This window comes from Hemibagrus wyckioides, linkage group LG15, assembly GCF_019097595.1.
Source record: "Hemibagrus wyckioides isolate EC202008001 linkage group LG15, SWU_Hwy_1.0, whole genome shotgun sequence".
Lineage (NCBI taxonomy): Eukaryota > Metazoa > Chordata > Actinopteri > Siluriformes > Bagridae > Hemibagrus > Hemibagrus wyckioides.
This window is the reverse complement of record NC_080724.1, coordinates 3,911,239-3,928,443: the sequence shown is the minus strand read 5'-3', so window position 1 is coordinate 3,928,443 and position 17,205 is coordinate 3,911,239. Positions and strand designations below refer to the sequence as shown.

The window sequence follows — 17,205 nt, the reverse complement described above, 5'->3', positions numbered from 1 at the left end:
ATAGCTGCAGTTCATTTCTGGCAGACACCCTTATCCAGAGCAACTTACATTTGATCTCATTTTATATAACTGAGCAATTGAGGTCTTACTCAAGGGCCCAGCTTGGTGGTCCTGGGATTCAAACTCACAACCTTTCAATCAGCAGGCCAACACCTTAACCACTAAGCTACCACATCCCCACTTGTAAAGCATATAACTCCATGTGGGGTTAAAATCCTCTAAATATTTTGTCAGCAGAAAGTATGCATATCACATCATCAAACTACAATGCTAATCAGTTTGCCATGTACAACACTATGTCAGCTAAATAAATAGGAGGGATATATTTCATGGATTTACATTTACATTTCTGGCATTATCCAGAGCGACGTACAAAAGTGGCTGACGCTTACTAAAAAGAAATAAACACCTTTAATAATTTACAATAGCAATCAGCCTAGCAAACATCTAGACATTATGCTAATTGAGGGTTCCTCCTTTCTTCCATGTACAGAGAAAATCACATACTACATCAATCAAGTCACCTCATACACTCTGACGCAAGCCTTTCTTTCATCGTGCACTGCTTTATACCAGAGATATGCAATGCTTATGAATGTGTTATGAAGCCCCATAGTAGATACCTTTTAAGGTTTTTCGAAGCATTCAAAAATGTCAGGCAAAATAAAAATATCCAGATGTTAATTATGCTTTTTTATTATTATTATTATTTTTCATATTATTTTTTATTATTTATTATTTATGCCTGGGTTGTGGTGCTCTTGCTTGCTACATTATGCATGTTGCCATTCAGACAGTGGTGCAGGAAATGCAAAAGAACGGTTGTGTTAGAAGAGCAGGAATTAAAGGGTGTAAATAGGAGGGATGCATTTATACCATAGCGGCATGTCCAGACTCCCCCTGCGGTCATTGGTTTTGCTTTTGATTCAGGTTGCAGAGCAGGTAATCACTGTTGCTCAGTGTAATACATGGTGTTCTCAGGTAATGCTGAGCCAATGCCACATCAGGGTTTTGTTTTCTCCTGCAGCGGGTAAGATTACAGCTTGGGGGTAAAACGAGCTGATCCCAGAGCAATAATTAAAAGCTATTGTATCTGTTACACATATGCCCTATAAGTGGAAAGGGAGATTTGTGCAGTGGGTGGTGAACGCTGTAAGACTCTTGGGCTCTGACGATCATCATTGCTATAACAGACTTGCTTCAGAAGGATTTATTTCTGTAATAAATATCACGTTCAAGCCACTTTCAATGTGTCTTTCAATGATTCTATAGTAGCCTGCAGGAAAAATCCTCACAGTAGTGATAGATTATACTTTATACTTCACTTCATTGTAAAATGACTGTATTATTATAATTATTATTTACTATATTTCCATTCAGGCCCTGCGATGGACTGGCGACCTGTCCAGGGTGTACCCCTGCCTTTCGCCCTATGTGCGCTGGGATAGGCTCCAGCAGACCCCCGTGACCCTAGGAGTCCTAGGAATAAGCGGGTATAGACAATGAATGAATATTTCCATTCACACACACAACCATTTTGCACTAATATTACACTTATTAGGAGCACTTTATTAGGATAGTACTAATAATAGTACTAATAGGGCTTCATTTATTCATTCATTCATTGTCTATACCCGCTTATTCCTAGGACTCCTAGGGTCACGGGGGTCTGCTGGAGCCTATCCCAGCGCACATAGGGCGAAAGGCAGGGGTACACCCTGGACAGGTCGCCAGTAATAGGGCTTCATTTAGTCTCAGTTCTCTATTCCACAAGATGCTGCCTCGTAGGGGTAGACTTAATCAAACATACTCGAAGCTAAAATATGCTGGTTTAGAATATTAATAGATAATAATGTCCGCTAAATAAATAAACTATAATAGTATTCATTTCACTCTTGTGAATAAAGGAGCAGACTCCCAAGCCCGATCCACCCAGAGCATGTACTACTACTACTACTACTACTACTACTACTACTACTACTACTACTACAGTGAGACTGGAAGTGAAATGAAAACAGTTTGAGATTAAATTACTGGTGTTTATTATTAGTACATATCTTTCTACATTCAATAAGGAAGGTCAGTTTTTGCGTACAGCAGAAGCACATGCCAGGTTATATAAACAATTTCAGCTCATATCTTATAAAGCATGTTGAATTGAGTTACATTAACTAGCTCTTTATTAGTTTATGATTAGTAGATGCCTTAACTTGGGTGTTAGTGCATGATGTTCCATGTACTGTTCCTGTAAAGTGTTAATGAAGTATGCTAATATACTGTGAAGTAAAATGACTTCAGATAAATAAATGCGATCCAGCTTGTTTTAGCAGCACGTAAGTGTTGTAAATGAGTGTGTGGATGGATGTCAGCGTGCATGTGCATGCGTTTATGTGTAATCGATAGCGACTTGTGGTTAAGGATGGTGGCCAATGGGTCTGCAGACCCAAACGACTCTCATAAACACCATGCCCTCAAAGAGCCCCCTTTTTATAACGTACTGTTAATTGTAAGATCCCTTAACAAGACACTTGATGTTAAATGTGACTGCCATATTCAAGGACTTTACAGGCTGAAGGTGACGCAGGCATGGTGAACAGATGTGCTACAGGGAAAAAAAGAAAGAAAGAAAAAACCCTCCCTCATACTCATACTCACTCCAGCACTGTGGGCAGGTTTAAGTGCCACGTGTGAGTGCTTTAATCCACCCTTTATCCAGTGCTCAGAAAAATGGAAATGGGTGTTATCTATAGTGGAATACCCTTCACCTGCCCAACAGAGCTCTGCAATACATATTCATTGAGTTCATTAATTATATGTGCAGAACTTTATGTCACCTTGCTGAGGGAAAGAGACTCTGTGAATCAGATTGAAGTAAGTGGACCTTGTCACCTTCTTCATGCATATTTAACTAAGACCTACTTCAGCTACAGAGAGAGGAGACACTCGTTCCCTGTTCTGACTGCCTTCAGAGAGTTTGACCAAAAAAAAGTGTGTGTGCACGCTTTGTCTTTTCTCAGCCCGTCCTGTCTGATTTATCCTAATAGGTAGCTCTTTGATGAGTCCTCTCTGATCTGTTCTGTGTGGAAAGATGCTTGAGTAAATTTGTAGGAAAATGAATGGGAGGCTGAGAAGACACACACACACTCATTTTATGTTGCTGAGGTTTGATTGGTGCTCTGGGTGAAGGTCATTCAGTGATGTATGTTGCATTCCTAATGTATGTGCAGAGCTTTACATCAGCTAGCATTCATAGGAAGAGATTAAATGCAGATGTGTGCATCTGGATATATGTGTGTATGTGTGTGGTGTTTACAGACATTTGCATCAATTAGATCAGAAGTAATTTCTGTGTTGTTGTTTAGGGGGTCAGAAAGCTGTGTGTATGTATGTATGTATGTATGTATGTATGTATGTATGTATGTATGTATACGTGTGTGTTGTGTTCATTTATTCATTCGGTCTCACTGCTCTTCTTTTCTGATACAGTTTTTAGCAGAGCTGCATAAAGTGGACGAGGCTGCACACGGACCGCTGTCCTTCTCCATCAGGTAAGCTGATTCCTTTCATAATTTAACAGGAGCTTTACCACCTCTAGTCCTACTCCTGTCTTTCCTTAAAGGAATACTCCAGTGTTTTTATTCCAGCCCAATCTTTATCTACTGCTGTCGTAGTGTCCATGGACTAGGATTTTAATTGAATTCAATTCCCAGAGAACAGAAGATCAGTTTTAATCACTGGTCATCAACCTGTCGATTGAAATCTACCAGTCGATCACCGAGGCGTTGTAAATGATCTTAACAGATTTTAAACATAAAATAAAAGCATGCAGTAAAGAAATATTTGCTTTATGGATGTTTAGAATATCTATTTAATTTGGTGGGGTATAATAATCGGCAAGGAGAAGCCTAAGAAATACAGCCAATTACAGGTGTGATGTTAGGTACCTGAACAACATTAACTCTGCACTGTTAATGAGCGAACTCTGTTCAGAAAACCATGGCTGGGCAACGAAAGAAGAAGTAAACGGGAGAACTAATTTACTTTTACAGTGAAACTTCAACTTTAACATGGTCGAAACGGGGAAATTACGAACTCTGTGCCAACAATCTGAAATTCAAAGACCCATTCCCATACCCAGAAGCAAAATTACGAGAGAAAAGAAGCCGCAGCCATCACTTTTCACAGGCTAAAGCTAGTACTGAGAATTCGTTCAATGTTTGTCATCTCCTGTCCAAACATTATAAATTAAAAACCAAAAATCCTGGTAGATGAACGCCTTTAGTGACGTAATATTTCATTACTCATTGTGGGTTTTGGCAACAAGTTTTTGTGTGCTAGATCTTCATTACTAAACTTCCAAAGTAACTTTATGGACACTGATTTAGACATTGCTTACAATTCTGACTTTCCCAGCCTTCTTAGTCAGCTGAGACTTCTTCTTTCTTGTGCATCCTGAACAGGAAGGGGCAGGGCACTCTGTGCAGACGATGAATAATCAGAGGTCGATCTTTCCACCGGTTGTGGCAAATTGTGCAAGGTTTCGCAGAATCTAAACTCAGACGTCCTTCTGGTAAAGCGACTATAAATAATGTAGAGAACGCTATATAGTTGTGATAGAAAAATATCGGCGAGAATCAAATGGGAAGGTGTAGAGACCGTGGTGAGACCGGCCATGCTGTATGGTTTAGAGACAGTGTCACTGAGGAAGAGACAGGAGTCAGAGCTGGAGGTAGCAGAGCTGAAGATGTTGAGGTTCTCTTTGGGAGTGACACGGTTGGACAGGATTAGGAACGAGTACATCAGAGGGACAGCTCATGTTGGATGTTTGGGGGACAAAGTTAAGGAGGCCAGATTAAGATGGTTTGGACATGTTCAGAGGAGGGAGAGTGAGTATATTGGTAGGAGAATGTTGTACATGGAGCTGCCAGGCAGGAGGCAAAGAGGAAGGCCGAAGAGGAGGTATATGGATGGAATAAATGAGGAAGCTAGTGGGTGCAAGTGTTGAGGAGGCAGATGATAGGGATAGGTGGAGAGAGATGATTCAGTGTTTGGATCTCTATAGGGAAAAGCCGAAAGAAGAAGAAGAAGAAGAAGAAGAAGAGAACGCAATAGAGTAAAATTAATTTAAAGAAAATTCTAGCCTCTGAAAAAGTAATCCACTTTATGTAAGGAGGAATGATGACTCCTGTATTTAAATACTACAAAATTCATTAAAAACCTTTACTGTGTGTTTCACATAAATAATTATTGACTGTCCTTTAGGCTTCGATTAGAACGGAAGATTAAATATTTGCTTTCATTTTAATGGAGTTTAAATGAAATGTCTCAGTGCATTGGTAAGCTCACATAACGAAAGGGTCAAAAAACGCCAGTCCTTTTCCAGACGGCTAAACATTTACAAACACATAAATTTTATGAAACCGCTCTCTAATTACTGTACACACATGGGTGTGTCAGTGGTAACTCAGGGCTGGATCTCTTGTCCCTCAGTGTGTATTCACAGTGTTGCCTAGTTACGCTGGCTGTAGAGATGATGCCGGCAGTGCGGGTTGTGCCCAGATCTAATGGCTGTCGGCAAAGGCAAGAAAGCAGCTGTAAACAACTTTCTCATACGCTGTGGAAAAAAATTAAAAATTGCCTGTAGGTGCTGCAGTTTATTCATGAGCCAGAAAAACACAGGTGCGTAAATGCAACAATGCACACTCCATCATGGTAGCTTAATCACACTAAGCAGTAAAGGCTACACGTGAAAGGAAACCCGTGGTCTAATTGATTATTAAATGACACGCAGCACAGCCGTAGAGGTCCTGGATCGCCCCGGGAGCTTTATGTGAAAGAAATGTGATTGGACTTTTAAATACAGTTTAAAGATGCTGCAATTCTTTTGAAAGGAAAGGATCTCTTCCACACACACAGATTTAAACCTGTTTGTCTCTGATGGATTCGAGCACTAATGCAGAGTGCAGTGTCATTGCTACACTTTGTTAGTGAGCTGATCCATCAAGCCTCCACATAAGCAGGCACACACACACACAGCTGATCCATCATGGGTCCCCTGTCCTGATGACTGGTGGATGGCGAGAGGTGATTAAGCCTTGCAGACTCTTTTTATCATCTACACACACACATCAACTGCCAGCCCTACACACCTTCATTAAACCTGCAGAGACTCAGCCAGCAGAGTGTTGCTAGCAATCCAGAGAATGAGGAGCAGAAGTTAAGTTAATCCAGAGACTGCTGCCACACCTATATACACTACACTACACACACTGTGTTACATTGCTACCATTTTGTTGTTGCTATGCTATGTCGTGTTGTGTAGTGTGTGGCTGCAATGCCTTGCATCATACCCTTTTACCCAGAACAGTGTGTTGCGTGCAGCGGTGTCTGCATTCAACTAGCTTAGCTGTAGTTAAGCTAACAGAAGTCATCCAGAAGCTGGAAACAGATGTGGGCATGTGTGTACAGCTGCCTAACTGCCCTAATTACCATAATTACTCATGTAGCTGTGGTTCAACTGTACAATAACCAGTGTAAATGAGCTGGAAAATGATAGCTGGCTTGCTGAATCGGACTCTTTTCTATTTGGCGGTATGTTTCGTGTGTGTGTGTGTGTGTGTGTGTGTGTGTGTGTGTGTGTGTGGTGGATTAGGGTTTGTGGTATCTGGAGACCAAATGTCCGAATTAGGATAAAAAAATACATGACGATATTGACCTTTTTCAAACCTTTTTGTCTCCATAAACAGTAAAGCATAGGTGTAGGCATAGCTAAAGCATTATTAATATTCTGTACACACATTTTATATTGCCCTTTGCTTGGACGGTTGCAGTCTTTTGTCTAAAGAGAAAGCTTCATGGAAATGCCTCTGCTGTCCAGAAACAGACCAGCTGCTCATTTTTTTTTTCTTATTTCTTATCATCTTCCTGAGCTTGTTGTCTGGACCTTCAGTGCCAAGCATGGATACCTGTGTAGCCGTCTGTCTCTCTGATTGACATGGAAAAAAAACCCCGAAAACACTAAAAGCACTTTGAACGACGTGGCGCTCCCCCCCTGAAACACTGCTCTCAGGAATACAATAATCCCCATCAGCTAGACTCTTTCTGGGAATTATATAAATGTCGTAATCTCTTTTCTAGTTCAAGGAAGTTGGGCCAGATGTCCCTGTGAATATTTCTGACACGTTTCTCATGAAATGCAAAGCAACAGCTGTTGAGGGTTCTGTGTTAGATCCTTCTGGAAGACAGAGAGGAAATAAAAAAAAAAACCCATTGCAACAGGTAGGTATAGTCATAAGCAACTTTCTTAGTAGAAATGGAATGCCTTACATCACAATTCTTATGTGTGTCCTTTTAAGATGTTTGATTGATGTCCATGGCCTTGAACGTGACTCAGTAATAGCTATCAGTGAAGGGTGGGGAGCGGAAGGTGTGTGAATGACAGGAAGTTGGCTTTGGCGGCGCTGCCCTTCACCGAGGCAATAATAAAAATCAAACGATTGTTTCTTTTCTGTTGCTGCTATTGTTTTCTTTTCCACAGTCATATTTATCACAGCTCCGCTAACCTTGTCTTCTGGCTAAACACGCTTGGCATGATTGTGCAAGTGGAAATGAACACCGATGCTTCTAATTTTGGTAACCTTTCTCTTCCTGTTGTTGTTTGAAGTTGGCATGATGCTTGAATTTTATAGGAAAATACAATAGGAATATGTAAGAAAAAGCAAATAGATGTTGTATCTGCACTTTATATTCGTCCTTCCATTTTCTGAACTGTTTATCTGTAACCTAGAGTCTATCCCAGAGGACTCAGGGCACAAGGTGAGGGACATGAACAATCACACACACACACACACACAACAGACAATTTAGAGATGCCGATCAACCCACAACACATCTGCAGGAAACTGGAGTACCCAGAGGAGCACATGCAAACTGCACACACACACACACACACACACACAGGACGTGGACAGGAATCAAACCACCATGCCCCCTGCGCTTTATACAGAATTGCATCTTTGTTGGCTTCTGCTGGAATTGTGTCATCCCTATGTTTTCCTATTCCATCCCTGCCTTCATTTCTCAGGTCATAATGTCTATCACATCTCATACAGAAGGACAGGGAGTGATTGTGACAAGAGAAGAGAGAGACATGATCAGTGTAGGATGGTCACTGTGAGAGGATCTAATTGATTTTTTCCACCTTGCCCTTGAGAAATGTGCTGACAGAGAAGACAACAGGCTTTGTCAATATTAGGCTTTGTTCCACCCCGGAACTTCGCCCATGCCAAGCAGCCAAACTGAAGGGCCATTTCTCAGAAAGGCATTGTGGGAAAAGCCCTAGACGTTGGTCACTATAATGGTGTGTCTCATGTACAAATGTGCTTCTCATTGTTTTCACTGCATTCTACCTGTCTGGCTTTATGCCTTGAGGGCCATATTTGATTTCTTAAGTGTAATACACAAAACAAAGAAACTAAGAAGGTATCTCTTAAAGCGATAGAGAGAGAGAGAGAGAGAGAGAGAGAGAGAGAGAGAGAGAACTGAGTTTTGCTGTATTGCAGGTGAAACAGCTGCCAAGCATATACGATGCCAACATGTTGATTACTCCAGAGTCCACCTGTTCCCCTAGGCACTAACATATGTACTGTTGAGTCTGTGTGTGTGTGTGTGTGATTGTGTGTGTGTGTTACAGAGAGTGAAAAAGAGTATATAAATTAGTATGTGTGTACCTGCCCTATTCGTTGGCACTATGAGTCCTTTTGTGTGTGTGTGTGTGTGTACCCTTTTGGCCAGCTGTGTCCAGGTGACAGGATATTTAATATTCACAATGCTAGGAGGTGATGGCGGGGCCTTAGACCATATGGCGTGTACCTGTGTGTGTGTGTGTGTGTGTGTTGCTTAGCAGTGTCAGGGCTTGTCATTGCTAGGCTAATTAAGTGCTGGGTATTCATTTATGCAGTTTAGCTACTGCTGTTCCACTCTAATGGTCTCGCGCTGACACTACAGCATTACAGACAGCAAGAGAGAGAGAGAGAGAGAGAGAGAGAGAGAGAGCGAGAGAGCGACAAGAACACGAAGACGTGTCAGAACTCACAGACGAAGGTTACAAAAAAAATGTGACGGACACATTTAAAGACAATGCCTGAACAAGAATAAGGCCTGCTGAGAATATGTTTTTTTGTGTGTCTAGCTGTGTGTGTGTGTGTGTATGCATGTACACATGTATATATTTTATCTCCAGCAGTTCGAACAGCTGGATTTGTGTGTTCTGCCCTTGTTTCTTGTTTCTCTCTTCTTCTTTCTATCTCCAGCTCACACGCTCGCTCCTGCTGATAGTCTAATTGCTTTAATAGATTCCACTAGTGATAAAGTCTCTCCTCTGTAGGCTAATGAAGTAGCTGTGAGTAGCAGCTAAGTGTCAGTAATTTGCCATGTCTGTCGTGGTTACCACTAACAGATCTGGAATCCAGCAGTGTTAAGTGTGCTGCATGTGTTTCCGGTCTGTTCCTGTGTTTGATTACGGAGAATGGCTCTGTGTTTGCGAGCGACTCGAACGGCACATACAGTTCGATATGCTATTAAGAATCCTGCATGTTTCGGATCAGTGCTTGTGTGTGAAGTGCTGGTTGTAGCATTCATATAAAACTGTAGATTTAAAGTGTAGTTTGTTGTACTATTGATCTTCATCTCCAAAACTGCAGCTCTTGTGGGGTGTTCCCGGTCTGCAGTGGTCAGTATCTATCAGAAGTGGTCCAGAAAAGGAACAGTGGTGAACCGGTGACAGGGTCATGGCCAGCCAAGGCTCACTGATGCACGTGGGGAGAGAAGGCTGGCCCGCGTGATCCGATCCAACAGACGAGCTCCTGCTGCTCAAATTGCTGAAGAAGGTAATGCTGGTTCTGATAGAAAGGCATCGGAATATACAGTGCAGGACAGGTCAGGGCTGTTTTGGCAGCAAAAGGGGGACCAACATATTAATAGGTAGGCGGTCATACAAAAAAGTTGAATCTAATCTAAGCTAATCTATTCTAATGTCTATACTATGGGATAGAGTGTCCAAATAAAAATTCCAACCCTGTCCTAATCACCCCAAACCATTGATGATTGGTTGATTTACACTGCCACTATACACATGAAGCATGGTGTTGGCAGCATCATACTACGAGGCTGTTTCTGTTCAGCTGGAACTGGTGCTCCAGTTAAATTAGAACCTGTAGGTCTCTATAATTTCAGAAAGCTGATGATGAAGAATCGTTTCACTTTCCTGCATGATAATAAGATGCCTTTATTTGTCACATATCCCATCCTTGGAGGTTGGGGTCAGAGCACAGGGTCAGCCATGATACAGCCCTCTTTGGACCACAGAGGGTTAAGAGTTTTGCTCAAGGCCCCAACAGAGGCAGCTTGGCAGTGCTGGGGCTTGAATCCTGGTCTTCTTCACCACTTGAGCTACCATCGCCCAATTAACACAAAGCACATATCAACCAAGTCAAACCAAGAAAGATCAACATTTTGGCTCAGTCAATAGCCCAGATCTAAATCCTATCAAACATGTGTAGATTGATTTGAAAATCCTCTTACAATTTAATAGATCTGGAGCATTTATTTTTTTCAAGAAAGATTGGAATAAAAGCGGCTTAGTCTAGCTGTGCTAAGTTGGTAGACTCTTAACCAAAAATGCAAAAGAGCTTTAAGGAGGTAAGAGTTGAGGAGGGTGCAGACCTATGCAACGAGGTTAGTGTATTTTTTTTCCGTCTTTATTTGAAATCTAAAACGTCTCTAGGTGCTTGCTATATCACACTCAAGGTGGAAAAATATCTGATGATTTATTTTGGTGGGCAGCACGGTGGCTTAGTGGTCAGCACTGTTGCCTCACAGCAAGAAGGTCCTGGGTTTAATTCCTGGGTTTGAGCAGGCGGGGGCCTTTCTGTGTGGAGTTTGCATGTTCTCCCCGTGCCTGTGTGGGTTTACTCCAGGTCCGAAAACATGTACATTAGGTTGATTGGTAATTCTAAATTGCCTGTGTGTGTGTGGTTGTCTGTATATGTGTGGCCCTGTGATGGACTGGTGACCTGTCCAGGGTGTACCCCTGCCCGATGTGTGCTGGGATAGGCTCCAGCAGATCCCCGTGACCCTAATTGGGAATAAAGTGGGTATAGACGATGGATGGATTTAATTTGGTTTATAGACTTTTATATATCCACTGTCGCTTCTCATCTTCTCCTCAGTCCAGCTGTAAGACTCTTGACACCATCTTTTTTTTTTACACTGCCGTGTGATGTTTTTTTGAAGACATATCCAGATTTATGCATAAATGCAATTTTTTTTCAGCTGGTGAAAAATGTTTCTATTATGGGTTTTTGCACCATTTCGCATGTCAACAAATAATTTATCCACCAAAGTGAAACAGTTTATCCCTAATTGGTGTTTCCAACACATACGCAGTACATCGGCAAACATTTCGACCGCACTTTAATGCATTTTTCATAAAAAAGCCTTCAGACGGAAACCTGCTTTACGAAGTTTCTGATGTTAATCACGTTCATTGCTACTTTATTATTCATTACACTGCTGTTGAGTTCCCAATAGTGTAGACGGTCTATATGCTTCTGTGGAATGATGTGCTAAAAACAACCTTGAGAAAGTGAGTTCTGACATTGCGAGCAAGTTTTCAGTGTCCTCATTTTCTCTCCAGTTTTTTTCCCCCCATCAGTGCAGCATTTGTCCATCTGCCTTCAATAAAAGTACCTTTGCTTTTAGTTTGTTCGAAAATGAGTGACGACAGATGTGTGTGTAAGCGCAAGAGAGAGAGAGAGAGAGAGAGAGAGGGAGAGAGGTTGAGTACATGTTCTTAAATAGACTGAGTACAGAGAGATAGGAGATTCCAGGTTTGGATAAGTGTTATATTCAGATTCGTTTGCAAAAGTCTAGAGCATTCCTATTTAAATAAACGAATGTCTTTGTATTTGTCCAGGACACACAGACCTTGAATGCTGATCATATCCTCCAGCTATGCACCTGCATGGAAGTACTTGATTTGGTCATGTTTCACATGAATAATGAATCTTCCCTGTTTGGGTTATAAGAGTGGAATCTGAAATATCTCCAGCGAGGCGTTCGTCTGATCTCTCTACCTCGATCTCAGCCACATGCTTTCTTGATTTTGCCTCAGTTTGATGACTCCAATGGAAACTGTGCATTAGTAGACCTTTTATGAGCAAATGAGCTCATGTTTGGGTTGGTGCATGAATGAGGTGCATTGTGGGAAAGGTGAATGGTGCAGCGGATTTTTTTTTCTCTTGCTCGCATGATGGGTATAGACAGAAAGCAGGAGAGAGAGAGGAGAGGAGGGACAGACACTTTGCTCTCTCCTTCACTTCTGTACGCCTCTCTCTTTTCAAGCAGCCTACGATTTTTTGGTCGCATAAATCCGTCAAGCTCACAGTCACGCCTGCCACTAAACAGCATGCTCGGTGAATATGCGCTCGCGATATAATGACAGCATTTCACACTGTTCCAGACCATTTTATGCAGTACTAGCCTGTCTAACACCAGCCTGCAATACTCAGAAAGAGCAGCAAATCACTGTCACTACAAGACAGCGACATGGAGTGAGAGCTTTGAAATTACCACCCAAAGCCGAGTAGCTCAGAGATCGCACACCACGGTCCCACAGCATAGACAGAGCCCTGTTATTACGGCTGGCCGATCTGTTGTTTGTTACAGCGAACGTGTTTCACGCTCCAAAGCTGAAGGAGAAAGAAAGCTATGTGCAACAGGATGTGGCCACAGGTTGTTGTTTTTAAAAAAAAAATAATAAATGCTGTGGCATTTTGGGGGACTTTTGGTAAATGAGCTATAGCGTGTGAGTCAGATATGGCGAGAACTTGCCATTATAGCAGAACGGTATGTTTTTTCTGCTTGTTGGTTCATGAATCCTGCAGACAAGATGATCTAGAAGCTCCGATGTAGGTCAGTGGGTTGCTAGAATAAGACTAGCAGATCAAAACTGACTCACACACACACACACACTGTAGTCTGTAGAGCTGTAGTCAAGACTGCCATTGTCAAGTTCCAAAACAAGTCCATGCCCAGGACTGAGCCAAGACAAGAGTCATAAAGTAGTCAAGGCCAAGTCAAGATCAACTCCAAAGGAAAGTGAGACAAACAGATACACCGGAAAGCATCAAATTCTTCTCAAGGCCAAAAAGCTAGCTGTTTTCATTTGTGTATTGCGCCAAAATTTAGATCATGTTTTCTAAAAGAACAAATAAGCTCTTGTCAAACTTGTGCATGTGAAAAGAAAAGACGACTCTAAACATTCTTTCTACAAACTCCCAGTGCAGACCGATACCCAAAACAGAGACATGTCCAAGTACAAGTGGCAATAATTCCAGCACAGAAAACATCAAGACAGAAAACATCCCCAGATGGTTTCATCTGCAGAGCTACAGCTCTACTAAAACATCGAAACATCTATTAATGCACTAATGCTCCGTATTAGAGGCAGGATTGTTCCTACACTGCAATTAATAGGTAACAATATCCTGAATCTAGTCAAATTTATTTACTCTTTCATTTAAGATTACAATAAACCGAATATAATCGATATGGCCAAAAGTTTGTGGACACCAGAACATCACTGCCGTATTTGGCTCTTCTCCAAACTGTTGCCACGAGGTCTTATAATTTCCCTTCGCTGGCCCAGACCTGTTCCAGTGACGATCCTCCCTGTGCAGCTCTGTGAAGACGTAGTCTGTCAAGGTGGAAGAACCCGAACTACTGTTGCTCAAATTGCTGAAGAAGTTAATGCTGTTTCTGATAGAAAGGTGTCAGTGCATGACGAGTCAGGGCTGTTTTGGCAGCAAAAGTGGGACCATCACAATATTAAGCAGGTGGTCATAATGTTATGCCTGGCCGGTGCATTTGTTTTCATCTTTTCACATGAGCATAAAATCTTTTCTTGGCATGGAAGAAAATTTCAACCTGCAATGTTACTTGGCTCTTGGTGAGCAACAGCAACCCTTTATAAATCACCATGAAGCCCACACTCTTGCAGTTTTCCTGTTTTTGTTGTAGTAAACATGTCTCCTGGTTTTATTTTTGGCTTCTTCTGTTGTTTTGGTCCCATCTGTGTCTCTGCTATTCAGATTATTTGCTGTTTTCTTTTACAGTCTTAATCTAAAGTGTCATTTGCATTGTCCTCCATTTGCCCTCCTGTTCTCTCTCTCTCTCTCTCTCTCTGTCTCACCTTTTCGTTCATTTGCTCATTCACTCTCTGCCTCTCACTTTTGTTTTCTAGACAGCTGCGTAATTACGCAGTCTGCTCTGTCAGAGTAAAGCATTATTTTTCAGGTAATGTGGTGCTACCTGATCCAGGAGGAAATGTGTGTGTGTGTGTGTGTACATAGTGCAAGAGTAGTGTTTTAAAAATGACTTTAGAAAGATGACCCACGTTATATTTGTGGACTAGAATAGTCTGCCTCAGGGGAGCACTGCCAGACAAATATGATCTCTTAAATACATTAACATACAATAGCAGTGCATTCTGCATTGTGTGTTGGTCTGTATATCACCACACACACACACACACATTGGAAATACGGTTTTAGATTTGCCATCTATAACACACCTTTTCCCTGTATAGCTTGGAATAGTCAAGACTAACACACATATACAAATGGCATATCTTCTTTCTCTCCTTCTGTCCTTATAACCATTTGTTGCAGGTTGCCTAAAAAAATATTTGTCTTAACCCTTACAGAAATATCATGTGAACTCAAATGTGGCTCACATGCTTCACATTTTCCACATGGTGTAGCAGTTCTGTAGTGAGATTCTTAACTTTCTTGGGATTTTTTTTCCCACCCATATGACTCATTTAACTGGGAAAATGGTAACTCAGTGGTTACGCTGTTGGACCGGTGATTGGAAGGGTGTGAGTTCAAATCCCAGCATCATCAAGCTGCCTCTGAGCCTCTAAGCAAGGCACTTAACCCTCAGTTGTATAAAACAAGAGCAGGTTATTTTCAGGCATAAATTTTGTAGGGTTTGTGGTTGAATTTTTCTCACTTGATCCCATAGTCATATTTGTAATTAATTACACATTTCTGTCACCATTATCCATAGCAACTTACATTTTTATACAACTGAGGGTAAAGAGCCTTGTTCAGTGGACCTGGGCTTCAAACCAACAACCTTCTGACCAGCATTCCAACACCTTAACCACTAAGCTACCACATCCCCGTTATGAGTTACACTGTGGTGCATACTGTGTTACTCATCTAATCACATGTGAAAAGACTGTTCCATGAAGGAATATACCAGATTTTTCTCCTAATTTTGCTTCTGGAGCAAATAACACAACACCCATTATATTATGTAGAGACCCAGACTCCAGAGAAGGGTCCACAATCAAGTCCATGCTTCAGTTTCAGTCATTCCAGTACATTATTCACCTATAAAAGCCCAAGGAACCATCTACTTACAATACTTTCTTTCTGAACTTTTCCTCTAGTTACTGAATAATTCATAGAAGTTGCTGAATAATATGCTTTAAAATGAGTAACTGTAATAAATGTTGAGTTTATCATCAGGGTTAATGTAATACCAACATCATGCTGGGTTTCTCTGTGTGAACTCACCACGAGCAATAAAGGTATACAAAGTAGACTATTTGGAAGAGACATATAACTGTAAGGCAGCCAAGTTATCATGTGAGGCAGAAAAGCATAAGTTGTGCACACTCCAATGTAAGAGCGTGTCGGCTCTCATTCTGCGCTCATTAATTTTCCAGGAAATGTTCAGCCATGTTCGGTCTAATCATTCTCTCTCTCTCTCTCTCTCTCTCTCTCTCTCTCTCTCTCTCTCTCTTGCTCTCTCTCTCTCTTTCTGTCGCTCTCTCTCTTCCATTTTATTTATTTTCCTGTCTTCTCTTGATGAGGAAATGAGTCACAGCTACTTGTCAAAAATCCTATTTAATGCACAACACACCTCAGCCCACACTGGCCTGCTGCAAAAGCTCAGCATCTGCTGTGATTAACGGAATATTAGCGTTGCTGCTGCTTTTAACTCAGACGCAAAAAGCTCTAAAAATTAATTCATAAATGAATACATGAATAAATAAGTGAATAAATAAATAAATACACACACAAATAACTAAATGTACACACAAATAAATAAATGAATAAATAAATAAATAAATAAATAAATAAATAAATACACACAAATAAATAAATCTACACACAAATAAATATATCTACACGCAAATGAATAAATAAATGAATACACACACAAATAAATAAATCTACACACAAACAAATAATTGCACACACAAACATACAAATGAATAAATAAATACGCATAAATAAATAAATAAATAAATAAATAAATAAATAAATAACTTTTTATATAGCATATGAGAGAGAGAGAGAGAGAGAGAGATGATATTCCTTTATTGATATTCTGTGCTTACATTTCTCCATTATTATTCTCCCTCCCTCTAATACATACAAGCATGCATAATGGGCCCAGTTATACAGAGTCAGCATGTTCTCGAAGATGTCTTCGCCCTGCTCCTGGAGCCTTGAGTTACTCTGACTTCATCCTAGCTATCTGTCTGAGAAAGAGAGAGAGAGAGGGAGACAAAGAGAGAGAAATGAGGTGATACTGAAAACAGAATGGAGAATGAATCTTTCAGTGTCTTGCATATTTCAAACATATCAAGCCATAACTGTCATGCCGTAATGGTCCTCAGCTACATTTCGTATAAACACATTCCACAAAAGAGCAAAAGTGTTCGTTCCCTGTCACTCCTGCCCCTTAAGTGTGGCAGAGTTTGTGAGTTAAAACAAGTTATTTTAGTAGCGAAGGGGGGAAAGTAAACAAGCCTCTCTTTTAAATGAGCACGCGGAGAAACATTCTGATAAGCACAACTCCTCTCGTCTCCTACCCTTCCTCTCTCGCTGTCATCCAGAGTCCAACAGACCAGCTTTACATGAGAGAGAGAGACAGAGCGAGACAGAGAGAGAGAGAGGAAAAATGAAAAAAAGTGAAAGTGGGGATGACAGACAGCGGAAAAAAGGGAGAAAAGCCAGGCAGGCACTTCAAAGGGAGCTAGTCATGTGTGTGTGTGTGTGTGTGTGTGTGTGTTATTTCAGCATGTCTGATTGCTTGGATGTGGCTTCAAAACACAGCTTCTCATGC

The 17,205-nt window shown here is 41.1% G+C and overlaps 1 protein-coding gene across 1 annotated transcript in view; it reads left to right on the top strand.

Annotated features, from left to right (window-relative positions):
• The window catches only part of sulf2b (sulfatase 2b), a 141,925-nt gene that overhangs the window by 39,423 nt on the left and 85,297 nt on the right, over positions 1 to 17,205 (top strand). Inside the window, exon 2 of the mRNA XM_058409210.1 lies at positions 3,487 to 3,548. The gene's annotated coding sequence lies outside the window, so the exon portion shown is untranslated. The remainder of the gene's footprint in view (positions 1 to 3,486; positions 3,549 to 17,205) is intronic.